Genomic DNA, 9,355 nt, shown 5'->3' on the forward strand with positions numbered 1-9,355 from the left:
AGAATACCCCTGCCCTGGTGTTGTGTTTGGTAAGTGGAAAGATATCTTTTGTTAGGCTGGTGCCACACGTGGCGTTTTTCTCTGCCTAAAAACGCTGCACAAGCCACACAGCCCCTGACTATGGCGTTTTTTCAGCCTAGTACTGGTGACGTAGCAAATCCCGTTTCCATGGTGCTAATAGTGCGAAATAGCAAAACCGCGTATTTCCGCTAGGTCTGGCAGCTGCCTTTGTGTACACATAGGAATAGCTTGCTTTGCAAATCCTGGCGTATTTCGGCCAATGCTTGAAAAATCTGTGCTAAGGCGTTTTCTAGCGTATTTCCGCATTGTGTGGTTTGCTTTGAGTCTTTTCAAGTTATTTCTATGGATGATGATATCGGGTGTTTTTCAGCCGCTGAGAAAATTAGAAAAAACGCAGCGGAAAAAAACGCCACGTGTGGCAGCCTAAATTTTAAAACCTGCCTGGCTCAGTACAGTTTAGTTGAGTTGTATCTAAAAAAAAAAAAATTTGCTTTTCACAGTCACTTTTTTTTTTTAAGATTGTGGTTTATGACACAATCATCTTCTGGATTTGGCTGTAATCTATCCAAACCGAAAAAGCAAAACCTAAAAATCTACATTTGCATTTTTAGTTGAATGAAGCTTGCATAGATCTGCTAGGGAGAAGGTCAGTAGTTAAGTACTTGATTATTTAACAACCTGCCGTGCAAACACCATCAAAGATTCACACACCAGATAGGGTTCCCCCCCCCCTCTAATATATTTCTGCAGGAAAATATGGTGCGAGGTGTGCTGCCAGTGTGACTCTTGGGTCACCCCAGGTCCATAGCTGGCAGCCATGAGTTACAATGTGATCAACTGGTTAGTGATGGTTTTTACATAAACTGTACTAGAAGTCTGAGCTTGTAAACCTTAGACTGCCAAGTGTGGGGTCTATGCTCTGTTATGGATTAAGGTGTGTTCTTATAGGCAAATATCTTCCCCAAACTTTAACAGTTTAATGGCAGACATACAGTACACAAAATAGCTCAGTAAAGAGAGTCTGGTTATCCTACAAGTGGAGAAATCATTCATTTTTTTTTTTTTAGAGAGGTGGTCACAACTGAGTCTGGAAACATCCAAATGAACATATTAGGGTGCATAAGTTTTCCTTTCTTACAGTGAAGTGAAAAAGTATTAGCCCCTTTCTACAGTGCCCTCCATAATGTTTGGGAGAAAGACTTTCTTAGATTTACCCCTTTGCTCACCAATGTAAAATTTTAAATCAAACAATTCAGACATGATGAAAGTGCACATTCCAGACTTTTAAGTTATTTGCATTCCAGTTTCACCATGCAGAAATGACCACTTTTTTAAAAATATATAATCTACCTGATTTCAGGACACCATATTGTCTGGAACAATTTGCTTCACAGGTGTTTGATTACTTGGTGCGTTGCATTGCTCTGTTAGTGCAGGGATAAGATACCTAGGTTTGTTCTACCATTTGGAGTTTGTAGTTGCCATTGTTCAACATGAGATAGTCAAGGAAGCTATTAAAGCCTGAAAAACAAGAATAAAACCATTAGAGACAGCGGTCAAGCCTTAGGATTATCAAAACCAACTGTCTGGAATATCATTAAGAAGAAAGAATGCACTGGTGAGCTCTGTAATCACAAAGGGGACTGGTAGGCCAAGGAAGACCCTCCACTGCTGATGACAAAAGAATTCTCAATATGGTAAAGGAGGTGGAGGCTTGACAGCATCACCAGAGATACTCAGCACCTGGTAATGTCTATGAATTGCAGACTTCTAGCAGTCATTGCATGCAAGGGATATGCAACAACGTACTAAACTTGTAATCACAAAGGGGACGCCAAGGAAGACCCTCCACTGCTGATGACAAAAGAATTCTTAATATGGTAAAGGAAAATCCTCAAATGCTTCTCCAACAGATCAGATCTACACTGCAAGATGCAAACTGCTAGTTAGACACAAAAACAGGATGGCCAAAATACAGTTTGTGAAAAAGTACTTAAAAAGAGCTTGCAGAATTTTGGAAAAAGGTGTTATGGACAGACGAGACCAAGATTAACCTGTATCAGAGTGATGACAAGAGGAAAGTGGGGAGATGAAAAGGAACTGGCCAAGATCCAAAGCATGCCATCTGTGGTGGGAGTGTTATGGTTTGGGCATGTATGGCTGCCACAGGTACTAGCACACTTATCTTCATTGATAATGTAACTGCTGATGGCAATTGCACAATGGGTTCTGAGGTGTATAGAAACATCTTATCTGTTCAACTTCCAGTAAATGCCTCCAAACTCATTGGTTGGTGCTTTATCCTACAACAAAATTATGAACCCAAACATACTGCTAAGGCAACACAGGAGTTTCTCAAAGCTAAAAGATGGAAAATCTTTAATGGCCAAGCCAGTCACCTGATTTAAATCCAATTGAGCATGCTTTCCATATGCTGAAGAGAAAACTTAAAGGGACAAGCCCCCAGAATAAGCAAGAATTTAAGGTGGAGGCTTGACAGCATCACCAGAGATACTCAACACCTGGTAATGTCTATGAATTGCAGACTTTTAGCAGTCATTGCATGCAGGGGATATGCAACAACAACTGCTGTAACCACTATTACTCTGTCCCAAAAATTATGTTGCCTTGAAATGAGGGACTATGTATAAAAAGTGTTGTAATTGCTACATGGTAAAACTGAAATGTATGCAAATAAATTGAAAGTCTTGAATGTGCACTTTAATCATGTCTGAATTGTTTTATTTAAAATTTTACTCAGAGGGGTAAATCAAAGGAAAATGTCTGTCCCAAACATTTTAGAGGGCACTATATATCTTCTAATTTTTTTTGTATGTTTTTGACACTGAATGGGTTATTTAAGAAAACCTGAACAATTAGGAGAGGGGATTAAACCCATGGTGTCTACCATGAAAATTGCAGTAGAAAACAAGTCCCTTTACCCTTTCTTTAATTAATCATTCACAAAAAGATTTCCAGGTTTGTGAATGATCAAGAAACACATTCCATGGCATTCAAAGTATGTCAGGTAAGAAAGGGGGTCATGTTTTTTCTTATTCTGATTCACTACCACACTCCAAATGTTAATCAGATTTTTTTCAGAGTTTTTTTCTGGTACACTAAAAAAGACCCCAAGCAAATGCCCCTAAAGTGATAGAATACAAAACGTTTAAATGTTTTATTCTAAAGATAAATAATCCATTTAAACCCTTTATGTGCTAGTAATTTTTCACTGAAAAAGGGGGCATGCTGCCCCTTTAAATCTACAAGGCTTGGTAAATGTTATCATTTCCAACAGTTTGTAAATCCCCCTTATATATTTTTTTTTTAAAGACACCCTAAGCTTTCTACCCAACTGTGTTATTCCACTTATGTAACAAGATATACAGTGATGTGAAAAACTATTTGCCCCCTTCCTGATTTCTTATTCTTTTGCATGTTTGTCACACTTAAATGTTTCTGCTCATCAAAAACCGTTAACTATTAGTCAAAGATAACATAATTGAACACAAAATGCAGTTTTTAAATGAAGGTTTATGTTATTAAGGGAGAAAAAAAACTCCAAATCTACATGGCCCTGTGTGAAAAAGTGATTGCCCCCCTTGTTAAAAAATAACTGTGGTTTATCACACCTGAGTTCAATGTCTGTAGTCACCCCCAGGCCTGATTACTGCCACACCTGTTTCAATCACTTAAATAGGAGCTACCTGACACAGAGAAGTAGACCAAAAGCACCTCAAAAGCTAGACATCATGCCAAGATCCAAAGAAATTCAGGAACAAATGAGAACAAAAGTAATTGAGATCTATCAGTCTGGTAAAGGTTATAAAGCCATTTCTAAAGCTTTGGGACTCCAGCGAACCACAGTGAGAGCCATTATCCACAAATGGCAAAAACATGGAACAGTGGTGAACCTTCCCAGGAGTGGCCGGCCGACCAAAATTACCCCAAGAGCGCAGAGACAACTCATCCGAGAGGCCACAAAAGACCCCAGGACAACATCTAAAGAACTACAGGCCTCACTTGCCTCAATAAATGTCAGTGTTCACGACTCCACCATAAGAAAGAGACTGGGCAAAAACGGCCTGCATGGCAGATTTCCAAGGCGCAAACCACTTTTAAGCAAAAAGAACATTAAGGCTCGTCTCAATTTTGCTAAAAAACATCTAAATGATTGCCAAGACTTTTGGGAAAATACCTTGTGGACAGATGAGACAAAAGTTGAACTTTTTGGAAGGTGCGTGTCCCGTTACATCTGGCGTAAAAGTAACACAGCATTTCAGAAAAAGAACATCATACCAACAGTAAAATGTGGTGGTAATGTGATGGTCTGGGGTTGTTTTGCTGCTTCAGGACCTGGAAGGCTTGCTGTGATAGATGGAACCATGAATTCTACTGTCTACCAAAAAATCCTGAAGGAGAATGTCCGGCCATCTGTTCGTCAACTCAAGCCGAAGCGATCTTGGGTGCTGCAGCAGGACAATGACCCAAAACACACCAGCAAATCCACCTCTGAATGGCTGAAGGACAACAAAATGAAGACTTTGGAGTGGCCTAGTCAAAGTCCTGACCTGAATCCTATTGAGATGTTGTGGCATGACCTTAAAAAGGCGGTTCATGCTAGAAAACCCTCAAATAAAGCTGAATTACAACAATTCTGCAAAGATGAGTGGGCCAAAAATTCATCCAGAGCGCTGTAAAAGACTTGTTGCAAGTTATCGCAAACGCTTGATTTCAATTATTGCTGCTAAGGGTGGCCCAACCAGTTATTAGGTTCAGGGGGCAATTACTTTTTCACACAGGGCCATGTAGGTTTGGATTTTTTTTTCTCCCTAAATAATAAAAACCTTCATTTAAAAACTGCATTTTGTGTTTACTTGTGTTATCTTTGACTAATAGTTCAATGTGTTTGATGATCAGAAACATTTTGTGTGACAAACATGCAAAAGAATAAGAAATCAGGAAGGGGGCAAATAGTTTTTCACACCACTGTATGTCTGTGTAATGATATATATTTCTAAATTCATCATTTCTTAACAAAAATAAAACTGATTTAAGCTTCCCCACAAAAATCGTGAGTAATGTGGTGATTCTAATGTTAGAGAAAGTTAAAGTCCATGCACACTAGCTAAAATTGCTGGCCTGCATCTTCCAGGTTCTGAATTTATAGGTCTATAAATACAGGGCAGAAGCTGGGTCGGGTAGGGTTCAGGTTGAAAGCAAGCTAGTTTTTTTTGACCCGCACATCATTAATGCACACGGAGCACCAGCGGGACATTTAAAATAGTTATATATATTCAATTAAAAGCATATAGCAAGCTTATGTATCCCACAGTGCTAGTAATGTTAGAGAAGGGGGAAGGCATTTAACCACAGGTGACAAATCTCCCAGTGTGCCATCAGCCTAACAGTAAATTGACTTCGGAAAACAGTATATTTTTAAAAAGAACACATTCTTGTGAATTCAAAATGAGTAACTGTATTTCTACAACCATCTATAATATCTGGATAACTAGATATCTTTGCTAAAATTATCATTTTATAAATACCTAGCTTAAAATCAATATCAAACTTTCACTTTACTATATCTTATTTACAACATGTTGTAGGATAAAACATCTTGAATATAAATGTCGGGCATCTTCTGAAGTGTTTGATACCCAACAGGGTTACAAAACTCTGTGGCATGTACAAACTCCAGAATGAAAACACTGGAAACAATAGTTTAATTCACAAAAAAACCCTATAATTTAATATAATCAATTTTTAATATGTTATGAATCCATGTTACATATTCTATATGGTACTTCACTGATGTTCAAAGTATCAACTAGGGTGTATTCTAGCAGTTTTCGACTTTCAGTACAATCTGTGTATTCACTTTAGTGTAATAACAGACAGGATGTTTTGTCAACTGTGCTAAGCAAGTGACAAAATGTCTGAAGTTACATTTCTACTGGAAATAATGTAAATTGTCATTGGTAAGCTATATGCCACACATGTTCTACAACTAGCAATTTACATTAATGCCATTAGAAAGGTAACTTATAAGGCAGGGGTCGGGAACCTTTTTGGCTGAGAGAGCCATAAACACCACATACTGTAAAATGTAATTCCGTGAGAGCCATACAATATGTTCGGCCGCGGATACTGTGGGGCAAAGTAGGGTGGGTCCCAAGGATGCCGGATGCGATGCGGAGGAGGGCGTGGCCTGCACTCGGTGGATAGAAGACATGTTCTAAGGCTTAGAACACGTCTTCTATCCACAGAGCACTGGGGCAAGGTAGGGTGGGTGCCAAGGATGGCGGATGCGATGCAGAGGAGGGCGTGGTCTGTGCCCATCAGCCATAGTTCTTAGGGTTTTGTCACACGTGGTTAAATATTTTAAAAAATAACTTTGAATACAAATAATTGTTGATCTGTCCAAACAAATTCGTAGTCTTCCAAAAATAGGCGTACTTTCCAAAACTCTTCCAAGCCAGCCTTCAGTTTGCACCCCCCCCCCCCATGTTTTAGGACCACAGTGAGGAGGTGGGTGCTACATCCACAGAGCTTGTTCAGTTCCTTAATATTTTCAATACTATTACTTTTATAGTGCAATATAGATACAATCATGGGTGTTCAGAGAAAATATTTTTTTTTGGGGGGGGGGGGGTGGCAAGGTCACCAAGCAAAAACAACCTTTTCTAGTCAGAATCAGCATATAAACCCAAATGTGACAGTATTATGACTGTAGAAATGACCAATGAGCACTCAATTAACTCCAAATAAACCAATAAGATCACTGAAACAGTGGCCAATAAGCATGCTATTAACTCCAGTACCTAGTAAGAACAATGCAGATATTTATAAATTGAAAGCATTCCCTCACCTACACTTGCACAAGCAGAAGACTGCTTCCAAGACATTTAAACAGCAACCCAGGGGAGTGGCTTGAGAGGAAAAAAACTACACAGTTTGGAGTACTGATGTGTAGGGTCAGGAAAAACTCGTCCCTAACCCACAAAATCCACAATAAGACCCGCACCAGCAGCTGGCTTTCAGTAGTCAGACTTAGACTGGTGTGGGAGGACCTGGCCCTGGTCAGAGCACTCAAAGTGGTCGTAGGGTCATTTATCAACACTGGGCAAATTTGCCCATGGGGAGTAACTCATGGCAATGAATCAAATTGTTGCATTCATTGTTGTACCTTCAGCTGGCTAAAGTAAAGCAAATCACTGATTGTTTGCTATTGGGTTACTGCCCACAGGCAAATTTGCCCAGTGTTGATAAATGACTCTACAACCACTGCCGCTACACGAGGTATCAGAGAACTATTCTGGGTGACTAACTCTATCAGTGGAACATTAGCTCTAGAGGTATGACTGACTGCCCTAAAGTATATCAGCTCTTTGCCTAAAGGTGGCCATACACGAGCAGATCCGCTTGCTTGGCGATGTCGCCAAGCGAGCGGATCTTCCCCCGATATCCCCACCTACGGGTGGGCGATATCGGGGAGCATTTAGGTAAAAAAAATAATAATACGATCGTTTGGCCCTGGGGCCAAACGATCGGATTATGTGGGCGGCAATGGGGCAGTCGGATCGGGGACCGCATCAACGAGCCGTTGCGGTCCCCGATCCGACCGGATTTTCTAACCTGGCTGATCGAGATCTGGCCAATTTCAGGCCAGATATCGGTCGGCCAGGCCGCTCTGCTCTCCCCATACACGGCCCGATTAGCTGCCGAATCAGTCCAAGGGACCGATATCGGCAGCTATAGTCGGCCCGTGTATGGGAACCTTTAGGGTAATGTCCCACGGGGAGATTATTCACCCGCAATAAATCTCTGCTACTGCAGGTGACTAATATCCTGGAAAAAGCTTTCCACCAGCAATAAAGGGAATCGCCAGAGGAAAGGCCTATGCCTTGCTTCAGTTTTCTTAAATCACGCGAAGTTGCCTGCAGGAGAAAACTTTGCAGGACTTCAGAAAAGCGATGCAATTTGTAGGCCTTTCCACAGCTGATTCCTTTTATTGCTAGTGGAAAGGATTTTATGGAGATTAGTTGCTCGCAGTAGCAGAGATTTATCCCGGGCGACTAATCTTCCCATGGGACATTACCCTTAGGCAAAGTGCTGATATACTTCAGGGCAGCCAGTCATCCACGAGACATTAAGCTAAATATTTTCCTGCTCAATAACCACAACCTCTGTTCAGCCTTTCAAACCCAAAAATGGAGAGGGGTGAATGTTTAAGAGTTGAGGCGGGTCTGTGACATCAGTGGGCATGGCCATCAGGGAGAAGAACAGTTCTATTTCCTGATTGAGCAGCTGGGCTGGCTATAGGAGGACTGTATAAAATAACATACCAGTTAATGCCCGGCCAGCTGCTCTCCTCGCTGAATGCGATCGTTGATAAGCAGCCTCTGCTACAGCAGAAGGCAAGGCTTAGCACTACATAGTATTGTATTATTCCAGTCTGACCTGCACCCGTCATGGTCGCCCAAAATCTGCCCGAACCCGCCCGACCCAAGACTCCAAGGGTAAAGGTCCCCATACACGGACCGATCCGCACCTACAGTAGGTATAGGAAAAGTCGGTCCAGGGACCGAATCAACGAGCTGATGCGGTCCCCGATCCGATTTTTGAACCTGCCCGATCGAGATCTGCCCAATTTCAGGCCAGATATCGGTCGGGCAGGCCTGTCGGTAGTGCCCATACACGGGCCGATTAGCTGCTGAATCGGTCTAAGGCAGGGGTCGGGAACCTTTTTGGCTGAGAGAGCCAACACCACATTTTAATTCTGTGAGAGCCAGCAGAGCAGGGGCAGCGGAAGCAGGATGCAAAGCGCTGTGCCTGGATCACATTCGCGTGGGCCCCCTTAGAACATGCTTAGAACATGTCTTCTATCCACCGAGTACAGGCCACGCCCCCCGTTATTTTTTTTTATTAAAGATTTGCCAGCGAGCCAGATACAGCCATCAAAAGAGCCACATCTGGCTCGCGAGCCATAAGTTCCCTACCCCTGGTCTAAAGGTCCCCATACATGAGCAGATCCAAGCGAGCGGATCTTCACCCGATATCCCCCGATATCGGGGAGCATTTAGGTAAAAAAAAAAAAGTCAACGATCGGATTATGTGGGTGGCAATGGGGCAGTCGGTTCGGGGACTGTATCAACGAGCCGATGCGGTCCCCGATCCGACTGAATTTTCTAACCTGGCCAATCGATATCTGCCCAATTTTAGGCCAGATATTGGTCGGGCAGGCCCCTCGTTTCTGTATGGGGACCTTAACACACAAAGGGTTTCAGATCAGCCCCCACAGTTCTAGTTTGGAGGCATGCAAATCTCCAGG

The sequence above is a fragment of the Xenopus tropicalis genome, chromosome 1 (genome assembly GCF_000004195.4).
Source record: "Xenopus tropicalis strain Nigerian chromosome 1, UCB_Xtro_10.0, whole genome shotgun sequence".
Classification (NCBI taxonomy): Eukaryota; Metazoa; Chordata; class Amphibia; order Anura; family Pipidae; genus Xenopus; species Xenopus tropicalis.